The sequence below is a fragment of the Phyllopteryx taeniolatus genome, chromosome 14 (assembly GCF_024500385.1).
Source record: "Phyllopteryx taeniolatus isolate TA_2022b chromosome 14, UOR_Ptae_1.2, whole genome shotgun sequence".
In the NCBI taxonomy this organism is placed as follows: Eukaryota; Metazoa; Chordata; class Actinopteri; order Syngnathiformes; family Syngnathidae; genus Phyllopteryx; species Phyllopteryx taeniolatus.
In genome coordinates, this window is record NC_084515.1 from 5,219,874 (window position 1) to 5,234,528 (window position 14,655).

At 41.9% G+C, this 14,655-nt stretch overlaps 1 long non-coding RNA gene across 2 annotated transcripts in view; it reads left to right on the plus strand.

Annotated features, from left to right (window-relative positions):
* LOC133489242 (uncharacterized) overlaps positions 1-14,655 on the plus strand; it is an 18,064-nt gene continuing 3,409 nt past the window's right edge. Inside the window, exons 1-3 of one of the 2 annotated variants that reach the window (XR_009791845.1) lie at positions 1-140; positions 8,779-8,907; positions 10,088-10,217. This is a non-coding gene — a long non-coding RNA (uncharacterized LOC133489242). Of the gene's footprint in view, positions 141-8,778; positions 8,908-10,087; positions 12,251-14,655 lie in introns of those variants that run through there. The other variant, XR_009791844.1, reaches the window with a different exon arrangement.

Consider the following 14,655-nt stretch of genomic DNA (forward strand, 5'->3'; position numbering starts at 1 on the left):
GGCCGCTCTGCCTCTTACAAGCCGGGTGCACGTCATGTGCTAATGTGGCAACGAAAAAAAGAAAAAAAGGCAAAAGCAATAACGTACAGAGTCTGTGTGACGCCCTCGCCGCCCCACCGTCGTGCGACCCCCTCGTAATGGTATGTGCGGCGCAAGCTTTTTTTTGTTTGTTTGTTTTTACGGGTCTGGAACACACACTGGTGAGATACTCGTTAACATCCTTGATAGACACACTCAGCAGATATACTATGGTGTAAAAGTGTTTCCATACACACCAGTGTATGGATTTCCAGTATGTGGCATTAAATCCTCAATTTATCTGTGTGTATAGTCATGTATTTGGGATATACAGAAAGTCAATAACTAGTTAATTTCGGCTGAGCTTTGGCTGAGGCTGTGTGTGATATTAGCTCATTGTTTGCAGTATCATGTGAGATGAGGACTCAGATGCGTGAGTCAATTGCCTCTTTAAATATTTTCACAGAAGTGGGTGATGTACAGTGACAATGAGAACATCAAACTATGCGATTTGTGCTCTGTTATTGTAGCAATCAGTTTGAGTGACATTTTAAAAAGCAGATGGTGACAAGATGTGTACATAGATGTTTGGTGTGTCCTGGTGTTGTAGGGTGTGGTGGCATCCATATGCTATTTGTCTGAACATGAAAATGAAAGATGAAAATATCTTTGCAGGAAGGACAGGACTTTACAGAATCATACACCCCGATAAGGTACTAATTCTCATACATAATTCTCAAATCAGTGGTGATGATGAGCCATTTGACACGCAGTAAAAGCATTAGAAGACACGTTAAAATGCATTTAAGTGATGCCCTAACGCACGAGTGTATTTTGTTCCGTTTCCATGCTTGTATCCCAAACCACATCTCCCCATTTAAATGAAAGGAAATGCCATTAATCCATTCCAAAAGCCTCCAAAAACAGCACCATTTTTTGTTACGTCTAGAAAGTTGTTAGACAAAAAAATGTTCAGGTCATAGTTCTGCAACCAAGAGAAACACGACGAAATGAATAGAATAGACTTGGGAATATATGAATGCAATTTCATGGAACAAAAACTACAATTTAGGTTGTAAATGTAGGTCAGTGCTTCTGATAATGTTTTGGGCAGCAGAGGAGTCCATACTGGCCCTGAACACCCACAACTGATATTGACAGAAAAGCATAACCACTAGCCTACTACTCCTTTGCTTAGATGCCAATTGAACACATTACACATGACGCTTTTGTCCGTTGGGCTTTTTATGGTATCATGTGGCAGATTCCTCCCCAGACACAAATCCAGACTGCTATTTCTCACACCTTGTATTACTCGCTTAACTCAATTTTGCTCAGTTTAATTCATATTAATGCCTCTGCCATTCGCAAGGACTCACATCCTACATAAACAGTTTTAAGGCAGCGGACCAAGTTACCAGAGCGCAAGGGGGACCGAGGGAGATGGGAGACAGTCTTCCACTTTTGCCATGCGTGTGGCAGGGTAGCAAGCTGATCTATAAATATTCAATCAAGCAGGAAACACAATCTGCTCAGCCACTGTTCTCCATTTGGTGACCAGTCCATCAGCAGAAGCCAGAAGAACAAGCAGCACATGCAAACACTGATGTACTACATGGACACATCAGTGGTGGGAAGTAACAAATACTTCATTACTGCACTTAAGTAGATTTTTCACGTATCTGTACTTTACTTAAATATTTATTTTTGTGAGGACTTTTTACGTTGACTTCCTACTAGGCTTTACAGGGTCAGGATTTTTGGGACCGATCAGCAAGTTGGAAAAAAAACGATCACCGATCCAATCACAAGATGGAGCAATGTGTCTATTTAAATCACTTGTTCATTTACTGTATATACTTGTGTACTGTATACTGTATTCTGTATTCAGGTCATGTATTCGAATCAATCAGGTCAAACCAACATGACAGAAATCATGGGTGCTAACTTACTGTAATTAAATTACTTTATTGTAATTAAATTGCTTCACACACACCTGACTGTTGCTTGTGCCTATGCACCAAACAGCAATTCAGAGTACCCACCCATTTTGGAGTCCCTGGAGGGGGTGCTGGAGAGCGCTCCCGCTGGGGACTCCATCGTTCTGCTGGGGGACTTCAATGCTCACGTGGGGAATGACAGTGAGACCTGGAGGGGCGTGATTGGGAGGAACGGCCCCCCCGATCAGAACCCGAGTGGTGTTCTGTTATTGGACTTCTGTGCTCACCATGGATTGTCAATAAAGAACACTATTTTCAAGCATAAGGGTGTCCACAAATGCACTTGGCACCAGGACAACCTAGGTCACAGTTCGATGATCGACTTTGTGGTCGTGTCATCGGACTTGCGGCTGCATATCTTGAACACTCTGGTGAAGAGAGGGGCGGAGCTGTCAACTGATCACCACCTGGTGTTGAGTTGGCTACGATGGTGGGGGGAGATGCCAGTCCGACCTGGCAGGCCCAAACGTATTGTGAGGGTCTACTGGGAACGTCTGGCAGAATCCCCTGTCAGAAGGAGTTTCTGGCAGAACTTCACCCACGTCTCGGGGGAGGCGGGGGACATTGAGTCCGAGTGTACCATGTTCCACGCCTCCATTGCTGAGGCGGCCGACCAGAGCTGTGGCTGTAAGGTAGTCGGTGCCTGTCGTGGCGGCAATCCCCGAACCCGTTGGTGGACACCAGCGCTCAGGGATGCTTTCAAGCTGAAAAAGGAGTCCTGTCGGGCCTTTTTGGCAGCTGATGGGTACCGGCTGGCCAAGCAGAATGTAGCTTAGGTGGTTGCTGAGGCAAAAACGCTGATGTGGGAGGAGTTCGGTGAGGCAATGGAGAACGACTTCCGAATGGCTTCGAGGAAATTCTGTTCTTGTTCTTGGGGTCTTGTTCACGAGTGAGGGAAGAATGGACCGGGAGATCGACAGGCGGATCGGTGCAGCGTCTGCAAAGAGCTGGACGAAGTGGCTGGGGAGAGGGAAGTCTGGGCTTCCCTGCTGAGGCTGCTCCCCCTGCGACCCGACCTCGGATAAGCGGAGGAAAATGGATGGATGGATGGATGGATGAACATACCTCAAGCAATCCTTGAAATAAAGTCCTCTCTCGAGCATCAGTGACCACCACCACACGTTATTCCCCATTTTGCTCCTATTAAAGACACGACACAATCAATTGTTGTTGTCGTCGCCATAGTAACGAGTGTATCTGGCCGCATTTTAGTTGACAAGATAAAGCTCAGTGATCGTAAAAGACGGGATGCGGTGGTATCGGAATACAAGATTTTATTGCAGTAGTATAAAATGCTAATTATCGGCCCATACCGATCAGGCCGATCAGATCGGTGTTAAGTCTACTTCTTACATTAGAGTAGGGACCGAGCTCTGCTGCCAATGGTGAAAATCCAAGTAAATGACGCCCCCCTAAAATGTTTATAGTTGCCTACTGATACCACAAGACACACTATCACAAAGCACTACGTTTGTGTAAATGAAACTTCGCAACACACTTCAAGATATTTCATTGGCACAAAGATGCCACAAGACGAAGCCAAAACACTACTTTTGTCTAAATGAAGCGCCTCAAATCTCTTCACTATAGTTCCTTGGTATCAAGATGCCACAAGATAGCGGCAAAGTACTACTTTTGTCAAAATGAAGCTTTTCAACTTAGTTTCTTGGCACCAAGACACCACAAGATGGTGGCAAGCACTACTTTGGTCTAAATGAAACTCCTCACTTCACATCAACATAGTTCCTTGGCATGAAGATGGCAACAAAGCAATACTTTAAATGCTTTTGCCTGGGCACAAAAACTGGATAGGTCAGTTTTTTAAGGGAATAATGGAGGACAGATTTTCCCCAAAATAGAACATTTGTGAATGCTGAACCATGAATATGCAGACGTTCACTGTATTGTGTATATAATTGAATATACAAAAATATTTTGTACTTTTTAGCTTTGTATTCAAATACATTTCCAGGTAGCCTATGTACTTTTGTACTTTATTTAGTTACAGGAGTTGAATCAGTACTTGTACTTTTACCACAGTAGTAAGTACTGTATCTGTACTTCCATATAACCATATGGTGTTAGTACATATGGTACACATACAAGTTAACACTCTCATGACCTGTAGCACATGCATTGCTTGTTTACAATACACCCCCTTTCAAAGCAGGAGTCAATGACTCAACTAATTGTTCCTCCTCTAAACATGTCTGAGAGGCACAAAGCTACATGGTGTGCCTCTCAAGGAACTGTTTGAGACACGGAAAGCTCTATTTGTTTCTTTCAATTGTCTTTGCTCAACGGGCATCCGAAGTCAAGATACCGAAAGGAGGCCACTTCTGGAAGTCTTTAAGAATCAATATGTGAGGCTTTCAGTTTACTATGTTCTGTGTTCTAATAATAATGTCACTAGAGGCAATTCTGCAACTGTTTTAAAAACAAATTTGTCCTTCAGACTTTCTCATGCCATGCATCACCTTAGTAGAAGTCCTTAAGAAAAAAAGCACTTTTAAGTGTTTACGTTTATGCGAAGTGATAGGTTATTAATGGGGACATTAAACTTTCAAGGGAAATTGCAGGATGAACCTAAAACTTTTACAGGTGGACTTAATTTGACCTTCTCTAAACTTCCACCAATACATTTCCTGGTTCAATTAGAATTGGTATTTAAACAGTACTCTTCATCTTACTTTTCATATTTTGACATCTGACAAGTGATCCAACAGTAAATCTCTGTTGCGAGGCTTCAAAGTGGATGTTCTCAGAGGGAAAGAGCTACTGAGCTTATAATGTCACAGAGTGGCAACAACGATATAGAGAGACCGAAAGATTCACAGAAAGGCACTGAAGTGGACACTCAGTTCTGCTCCCTCAAGTAGGAGCCACTTGCTTGCCTGTTTAATCCCCTAGCTCCACCCCCAGTTGTCATGGTAATGAAATCTGTACTAGTCCAGTCTCTCACTTGCATGACACAGGGCTAATTCAAACGGCTGTTTGTGTGTGTGTGTGTGTGTGTGTGCGTGTGCTTCCTCAGAACAAACAACAAACAATCCAACACGAAAAAATTTGCTTTCAAATTTTGTGGCGGTTTGTCTGTTCATGATAGATAATCCTGTTCTGTAGCTACTGCAGATGGCTACTGTGCAAAAGTAAAACCTTTACAGACTCTTCAGTAGATTACACAATAAGTAGACAATAGTGTCTACTATAACCTCCATCTACTATCACCACAAAGGCTGACTGATAAATTCCTCTTCACATCACTGTAATACATCAGTGCGATACTGCACGACATTGATGAGAGCTTGAGTGAGTTTACGACAACAGTTCACTGAGCTACTTATGTGAAGTGGTGCTAGTTTTAGCAAGAGGGTATTTGCCCTTGCCTAGTTGTTGTGGCATTTGTGTAATTAGAGGCTAGGTGTGCTAGTGTGCTGTGACTGGTGTTTATCTAGAAGCCAAGGTGGCAGCAGGCTTTTATTCTTACATCCGTATTTGTCAGGATAGAAGTGTTTGGTTGAGGCTTAGGGTTACCGCTAAAGTAGGCCTATCTACAGTTCAAAGAAAAAGAATGTGAGGCATTTGGAATTACCTCAATTGGCCATAAAATGTGATCCGGTTGTTATCTAAGTCACAACGATAGACAGTCTCTTTAAAGGTAACACACAAACAATTATGTTTTCAGATTTTTATTGGACACACCATGTAAGCATTCAAAGTGCATGGTGGAAAATAAATGTGAACCCCTATAGGCTAATGCGTTCGACAAGAGTTAATCCGAGTCATGAGTCAGCCACCCTAGAGTCCAATCAATGTAACGGGATTTGAGGTGTTGGTTAAACCTACCCTGCCCTGCGAAAACCTACCAGTTTTTAAGTTTTCTAGTACAGTTATACTTTGAGATATGCGCTTGTAATTCAAAGCAAAAAATAGGCTGAATGACAGCTCATATCTCAAACTCCCAAGTGGGGTCACTCATATCTCAAGGCACCATGTGTGAACCATGCTTCACACAAAAGAGTTCTCTGAATACCAAGAGGTCAGACAATATTAAGAATTCACACAAAAGTACCTCTAAAAGCCTTGAATGTTCATCAGTCCACTGTAAAACCGAATGTCGATAAATGGAGAAAGTACAGCACTGTTTCTACGCTTCCTCGGAGTGGCCGTCCTGTAGAGATGGCTGTAAGAGACAGAATGATCAATGATGTGAAGAAAAATTCAGTGTAAAGGCCTACAGATTTCTCTAACACCTGCTGACATCTATTTTGACAAATCTACTATACGAAAAATGGATGTCATTGAAGGACACCACGGAGGAAGCCATTGCTGTCCCTCCAAAAAACAATGCGACAGGTTTGAAGTTTGTAAAAGAACACCTCGATGTTCAACAGTGCTATTGGAAAACTATTGTGTGGCCAGATAAAACCAAAGTTGAGTTGTTTGGAAGGCACACACAACGTGCAGCACACCACCGTCAAAACCTCATCCCAACTGTGAAGTATGAAAAAAGTGGCATTGTGGTTTAGGACTGCTTTGTTACCTCAGGGCCTCGACACATTGCTATTACTGATGGAAAAATGAATTCCGAAGTATCATGAAGACATTTTGCAGGAGAATTTAAGACTGGCCGGCACGGTGGAAGACTGGTAAGCACATCTGCCTCACAGCTCTCCCGGTCCCACCTGTGTGCGAATGGTTGTTTGTTTCTGTATGCCCTGCGATTGGCTGGCAACCGGTTCAGGGCCTCCCGCTCGAAGATAGCTGGGATAGGCTCCAGCAGACCGCGACCCTAGTGAGGATAAGCGGAAAAGAAAATGGATGGATTGAATTTAAGACTGTCTGCCAATTGAAGCTCAACAGAAGATGGGTGATGGAACAGGACAACAATCAGGAAAACATAATAGCAGGACAGGAAAATATATGCCTTTTACGTAAATTTGAACTAAAGTATTGTAGTATCGTGATTCAAAGAGCAAAATGACACGACAGCAAAAGCAGGAAAATGGGTGCAGGCCATTGTCTTATTGCGACACAATTTTGTTAGCCTTTGCTGTTTCAGCAATATCTCAAGCATGAGGAAGTCAAAAGGATGATCTTGTTTTATTATGGAAGGCAAGAGACATTCATATTCTCTAAGGGTTTGTGTGTGATACTATTAATATTAGAAAATAATCAAATGGAAGATGAGTGTAAGAATCACATAACTGTGACAGGCCAGGAAGCTGACTTGAAGCTCCCTCAAGGACTTTGATTCATTTGTTGGCTCCAAAATAATTCCTGTTTTTGTTTGAGGACTTTATCTGTGACCCTGGTGATACTGTTTCTTGGCAGGCACATTTTTAGGACCAAACATTCCCACATTCAACATTCCTATGCACGTCAATGCTAGCTGAGACTACCGCCTTGGGTTGTTTATTGTCCATGTCGAATGAGACCTTACCTTAAATAAATGTTCTCTCAATTGCTTGCAGCCCAATGTTTAAATAAGAGAAGTGACCTGTGCATCAAGGTCACTGTTCCTTACACACACACACACACACACACACACACACGAGTCAACTAGTAACAGACAATACGAGTTAACATGTACTATACAGTAATCAATAACAGGAGCCATGGGTAAATCTTTGTTCTAGCACATCAACTACACATTGTAAATATGTAAGCAAGAATTATTAGTTATTCATATTCTTGCCCTATCATATTATAATTAGCTATTATCATATTAGAATCACCATGTCAGGTTTCCTGATTTTTGTGGGGTGTGGCTAAAACAGGGCCCAGTGATGTACTTGGGCCCCATCAGAAGTCTCCCTTCCCATACTAAACAAGAACTTGAGTGCAATCGTTCGCATCAGCGGTTATCTGGCACAATTGCGACGTGCAGCTAGCTAGCTAGTTATGCTTGCACTCCGAAAATGCATTTTTCTTTTGGATAGCCTGCTGGCTTGGTGGCTTTAAAGCCCCTCATTGTCACGGTGTGAAAAAGCACCATAACAACCCGGTGGGATATATTCGAGCCTCCGCAGGCTCTAAGTGGATATAATTTTGCACCTCAAACATGTAGTTATGCGTAGGCATAAGAGAGATGAGAATATTTATTTATTTTCTTTTTTTTTTTTTAAACATTCAAATTTGGCAACCTTGTTAACAGCACACATCTCTGTTGGTGTGTCAAATTTACATTGTTTTCACTCTACAGGGTCTAATTTTTACATGTTAATATTTGTAATATGAACTATTGTGGCGGCGCGGTGGACGACTGGTTAGCACAACACCTGTGTGGTGTTTGCATGTTCTCCCCGTGCCTGCATGGGTTTTCTCCGGGTACTCCAGTTTCCTGCCACATCCCAAAAACACACATGCGAGGTTGAGTGAAGACTCTAAATTGCCCATAGGTGTGAATGTGAGTGTGTATGGTTGTTTGTTTCTATGTGCCCTGCGATTGGCTGGCGAACGGTTCAGGGTGTACCACACCTCCCGCCCAAAGATGGCTGGGAAAGGCTCCAGCACGCCTGCGACCCTAGTGAGGATAAGCAGCAGAGAAAATGGATAGATGGATGAACTATTGTTCATGTTTGTAAGACCAAGGAGCAGCAATTCCTCATAGAATTGTTTTGCAACACAGAAAATTCATATTTAAGATGTCTAATTTTGAAGACATACTGTATTATATGCTCCGAATAAATGCACGGCTAAGAGTTGTGATCTGTTTGCAGAAATATCTGACATTTAGTTCACTTTCCTAATCTCTTAGGGCCATCCAGAGAGAATTCCATGACCCGCAAAGCACAGCAGCAACATCCCTAAGGTCAACGATGTGTTTCATCATCATCATCACAGTATCACCATAAATCATCAGTGCCTGTTGATGTTTTCCTCCAGGGTGATTATTATTATTATTATTTTTTTTTTTCCCCAGCCAAGCAAGAGCACAGGCTTGTTTTTTTTTTTTTTTGGGGGGGGGGGGGGGGGGGGAGACATTCTTGCCAACACAAGATCGCTCAGATGATTATGGGCTCGATGCATCATGTGACGAGTAGACTATGAAGCCTTTTGGGGGACCTTTTGACTTCCGTTGCTGCTGTCTGCAGCTTAATGAGGTGGCAACAACAGGAAGTACTGCTGTTATGTATTGCATCTCACGCTTGTCATGTTTGTATTGTCTGTGCTTTTGGCAAGAAAATGTTTCCAAGGAGACTTCATAATGCCAGGTAAACATAACTATCATGTTAACCTAAAAATGCTATGGGGTTTATTTATTTGTTGAATATTTCAAAGCGGCCAACTCGTTAGTGCGTCAGCCTCACAGTTCTGAGGACGCGGGTTCAATCCCCGGGCCCGCCTGTGTGGAATTTGCATGTTCTCCCCGTGCCTGCGTGGGTTTTCTCCGGGAATTCCGGTTTCCTCCCACATCCCAAAAACATGCATTGATTGGAGACTCTAAATTGCCCATAGGTGTGACTGTGAGTGTGAATGGTTGTTTGTTTGTATGTGCCCTGCGATTGGCTGGCAACCAGTTCGGGCTGTACCCCGCCTCCTGCCCGATGACAGCTGGGATAGGCTCCAGCACGCCTGCGACCCTAGTGAGGAGAAGCGGCTCAGAAAATGGAATGGATGGAATATTTCAACCTAAATACAGTGACAAATTTACCTTTTATATATTTTTTTGCCCTTTCTGTAATGCCCTAAGACGCGACCAGATGACACCAAAAGCCCTGGCTAATAGGAAAGTAGTAATTGGTGTCGGGAAATATTGTTGAAGTGGTACATCCTGATTTAGACAGATCATCTTTGTACATCAGGGAGGAGCTAAATTTAAGCTGGGTTTTTACGGAAGTTACATGCAGACGTCGTGACTTTTTTTTTCAGAATCAAATCATCTGTAAGGTTTTTATTTTTAAGGGTAATGTAATATGAGTTAGACATATTAAAATAATTTGTGGTATATAAACTATTAATACAGGCAATACCCCCAGATTTAGAACTGCTCTTGTAAAAGCACTCAAGCATAATTTTACATTTTGTATGTATACGCAGTTACTTGATGTCTTGTGGCTTTGCAGCGTGCTGCTGCAGAGATGTTTCGTTATCTTCTTATGACGTGCAGAAGAGGCCGCTTCAACTCCCTGGCCAGTTCAAGCAAGCTGGGAGATGAGCTGGAGTCCATGGGAACACGTCTGCAGAGCTGCACAGGTTAAGTCAAGCATTCTGGTTTGATTCCTTTATGATGAAGTAAGTGTCTACCAGTCAAGGAAGGACGTCCACTTACGAAAGAGACAATTTCCTGCACACCTGTTGCTCACACAGCTGATGTAACACAGAAGACAAGAATGTATTTCATTTCCACCCAAAAGAAAACGGGAACTCCTGAAATCACAGTAGAACCTCTGAGGTCGAACACGATCCATTCTGGAATGCTTTTTTTCTTTAGATTTTTCCCATAGGACATAATGTAGTGGCGGCATGATGGGTTTTCTCCAGATACTTTTTTCCACATTCCAAAAACATGCACGTTTGGTTAATTGAACGCTTTAAATTGCCCATAGTGAGTGTGAATGCTTGTTTGTCTATGTGCGCCTTTAGATTGGCTGGCAACCAGTCCAAATTCCAATATTTGTTGTATTTTATGCTCTCCCTTACCATAGTTCGGGTATGTGGACGTTAAATTATTTTATTTTTATTATTATATATATATTTTTTTTTTAAAATCTGCCTATGGCTCTTCAGAATCAGCAGTGCTGGCTTATGTAACTTAAACTACAGCATTTTAGCAATGGGACTGTTTCTTTCGCCAGTTATATTTCAAATTCATCCTCAGAGGGCCACTGAGCTGGCCCTCGATGATGTCAGCATGTTTCCATCCTCTGATTGGTTCAACGAGCAAAACACGACTGTAGTGTTCTTCACACAATACATTTAATAATCAGCCTCTCTGGTAAGTATGATGTATTTTATTTAAATTATGTTTTTGTTATGTTATTAGATAAATATCGATCGTGAACTGCTCCAGATAATGTACATACTGTAGCACAGTGGCAAGCTGTTTTATTGCATCTTTGTATAGTGCTGATGGTTTCTAATCGCAATGTGATAGTGGTGGTATTAAGAGGTGGATTAAGTCGGGTAAGACCTCATTGAAGGCCTAGGTACCAAATGGGCCTGCCACTGAATGAGAGACACACACACGTATCTTGCTGTTAATGGACAGTACATTGATGCTTTAACACAGTGGGCGCTCTGTTCAGTGGTAATGATTTATGTGAGTTCAAGTCCCTGTCTTTATGTGGAAAATCTATTTGGATATGGGAAGAGCCACACGGCAGAAAGTAGGTTTTTCTTAAACAAATGATACAAGGACTTCCATTTTCGTCACACAACTACACTGCAACCCTCAGCAAAACATTAGCCTGTAATAAAGTGGCCACAAGCAGCAAGGCTAATGTTCCACTTTGACAGGTGTTAGATTCCAGTATCTCTTAATCCATCCTTGAAACGATCAAGTTTCCCCAAGGAAGTGTATGTTTCCGGTTATTCATGCAGCAACTTGTCTCGACGTGAGTGTGTTTGTGCTAAAAAGATCACCCAGCAAGTGCACCAGGAATACAATTTTTTATTACGTTTTTTTTTTTATTTTTTTTTACTAACTACTGCTTTTTTACATGTACTGCATATAATGTTATATTTGCCCATGTATGCATTTTTGTACTGCTTGGTCACAGGTGAACTGCAGCCTATCCTAGCTGAGTCACATACAGACAAGCAGCCATTCATACCCACATTTACATCTATCAACAATTTAGAGTCTTCAGTGAACCTAACAAGCATGTTTTTGGGAAAGTTCAACCCTGGTTTCATTGGACCATAACAAAGTCTCCCAAGCACATGAAAAATGTATGTTTGGTGCGAACAACAATGATCATCACCAAAAGAACACCATTCCTACATTGTATGTAGTATGTTGATAACAGTGTCATGCTTTGGGGCTTTTTTTCTTCAGCTGGACATGAGGCCTTAGACAAGGTGGAGGGACATAGTGTGAGAACGAAACCTACAGGCTTCTGCCAGAAAGAAAATGTCAGAAAAAACCCAAATGAACAGCTGCACTTTATTGGGGTGAATCAAAGACACTTTATATGGTGGTAGGTGTGTGCTGGCTAGCCATTTAGTATAACTTTGAAGGTGATTGGTTAAATCTGAACACAGCCACATTCAAGTTATAAAAGCGTGTGCACATTTGTGCAACCACATTATTTCACTTAATTTTTTACTTCCCCTCTCAAAAGCCCCACATTAATGGTGAAAACAAGTTTTGAAAGGATTTATCTTGGTCTCATTCGTTTATATCACAAAAAATGTCATTTGCACAGGGGTGTGTTGACTTTTTAATTTCACAGTACATTTTCTTTTCATATTAGAGAATGTTTGAGCACGTGTCGAATCATTCTTGGAGCCAACAACATCAAAGGCCACAGAAGCATTGTCAGACACTCAATATTCTAAACAGTGAAACCGGCGCAGCTGCATGTGTGTATATAACATTTCATTGTTTATACCATTGTGTGTTTGGTGAATACACTTTGTTTAAAAAAACAACACTTCAAATCAGACATCATGAGCACAAAGTAACATGAGCTGTGTAACTCGAGCACCATGCGACTGGCGTCAGACGGTTGCGGACACAAAGTATGTTAAAGTGATATGCCACACCTGTGTTGTCTCTGACAGGTCTGAGGGATTATGTGAGTTTAGCTGTGCAGCACGTACAATGGGGGTGTATTGTACCTACATCCTAGATTAGAGGCTATTGTGAATCAAGTCCAGTTTGATGGGCAAGACCAAACAAACTGGCACCACCTCAGGTGAGTGTCTTAATATAATAAACCACTGTGTACACACAGTTTGGACCAGAAGAGTTTGGAGATGAACAGGGTTTTCCACAATGGATTCAAGTAAAACAATTGAAATATTATTGAAGTATAGACTTACATTTTAAGACGATTCACAAATACAGGGTGTTCGGTGACTATTATACTTCCCCTATCCACGGCAAAATTTTCAAAACATGATCTGTTCTTCACAAACCCTGATGAAAACACCAAACTCTTAAAACAGGTGTTCGCGCAATACCAGGGAAAAAGTCTTACCCTTTCAGGTATAATTCGGACAGATGTTAGGCCATCAACATTTGGTAGCTTGGACTTTGCAGTTTTTGTAAGCTGCCCATGGCTTGTTCAATGACATTGGAGTAGCATTGAAAAATTGCCACATGGCAAGAAATTTGTCTGTCCCCGATTGTAGTTCTTCACCAGTTTGCGATTTATAGTAGTAGAACTGCGTAGTGCAGTTTACGCTATCCACAGCAAAACAGGATCTATTCTTGACAAAACAGGCAGTGGAAGGTCTGTTACTACCGCCGGTGATGAAAACACCAAACTGCTAGAGCAGGCGTCAGCGTCTCCCCAGGGAAAATCTATCTCACAGATGTCAAACTGTTATTCAGGGATATGGTTAAATTAGCCGGTGGTGGTTTATGCAATTTATACATTTAATTAGTAACAAGATCCTAATTTGTGTGTGTGTATACATTTTATTTATAACACTTTTTGTTCTGTAAAATCTCAAAGTACTACACGCACACAGTAAAAATGTACAGTACAAAATTTAAAACGAGGATTAAGGTAAATGAAAAGCCTCTTTAAAGAGGAAGGACTAGAGGTGTTTTTTTGAAAACATCCACAAACTAGTGGGTCCTGAGGTGGTTGGGCAGGGAATTCCATGGATGCGGAGCAGTAGCACAGAAAACCCGCTCACCCATGGTCCGGCGCGTGCTTCTTTTTGTGACCTTGTTTGGTGATGTGCTGTGAGAGTTTTCCGTTGTAAATAAATTGTAAATTTGCCTTGCCGCAATTAAGATTGGGAAACGCTGCTCTCGAGGAGTCGGAAAGTTGCTTAATTGATGTCTTTTTCCCCCTAACCTTTTCAGTAATCTTTGACCCTTTTTTTTTTGTTTGTTTAAATAAATGTCCAAACCTAGCGGCACGGTGGGCGACTGGTTAGAACGTCAGCCTCACAGTTCTGGGGACCGGGGTTCAATCACCAGTCCCGCCTGTGTGGAGTTTGCATGTTTTCTCCGGGCACTCCGGTTTCCTCCCACATCCCAAAAAGATGCATTAATTGGAAACTCTAAATTGTCCGTAGGTGTGAATGTGACTGCAAATGGTTGTTTGTTTGTATGTGCCCTGCGATTGGCTGGCAACCAGTTCAGGGTGTACCCCGCCTCCTGCCCGATGATAGCTGGCATAGGCTCCAGCACGCCTGCAACCCAAGTGAGGAGAAGCGGCTCAGAAAATGGATGGATGGATGGATGTCCAAACCTATGAATGTACCATGTTTGTATTTTTTTAAATAATGTTATAAGAACACAAGATTCCAGTAGAATCAATTGAACCTCGAGAAATGTGTTAAGCTAAGGCAAGTGTGACACCATTAAAAGAGAAACAGATATTAATAAAAGCCTAGACAAGACACCAGTAAAATCAAGTGGCTCACACATAGCCACTTAGTCATACTTATCACACTATTAAATAAATAAATCTAGAACAATTGACCAAATATAAGAATTATGTCACCA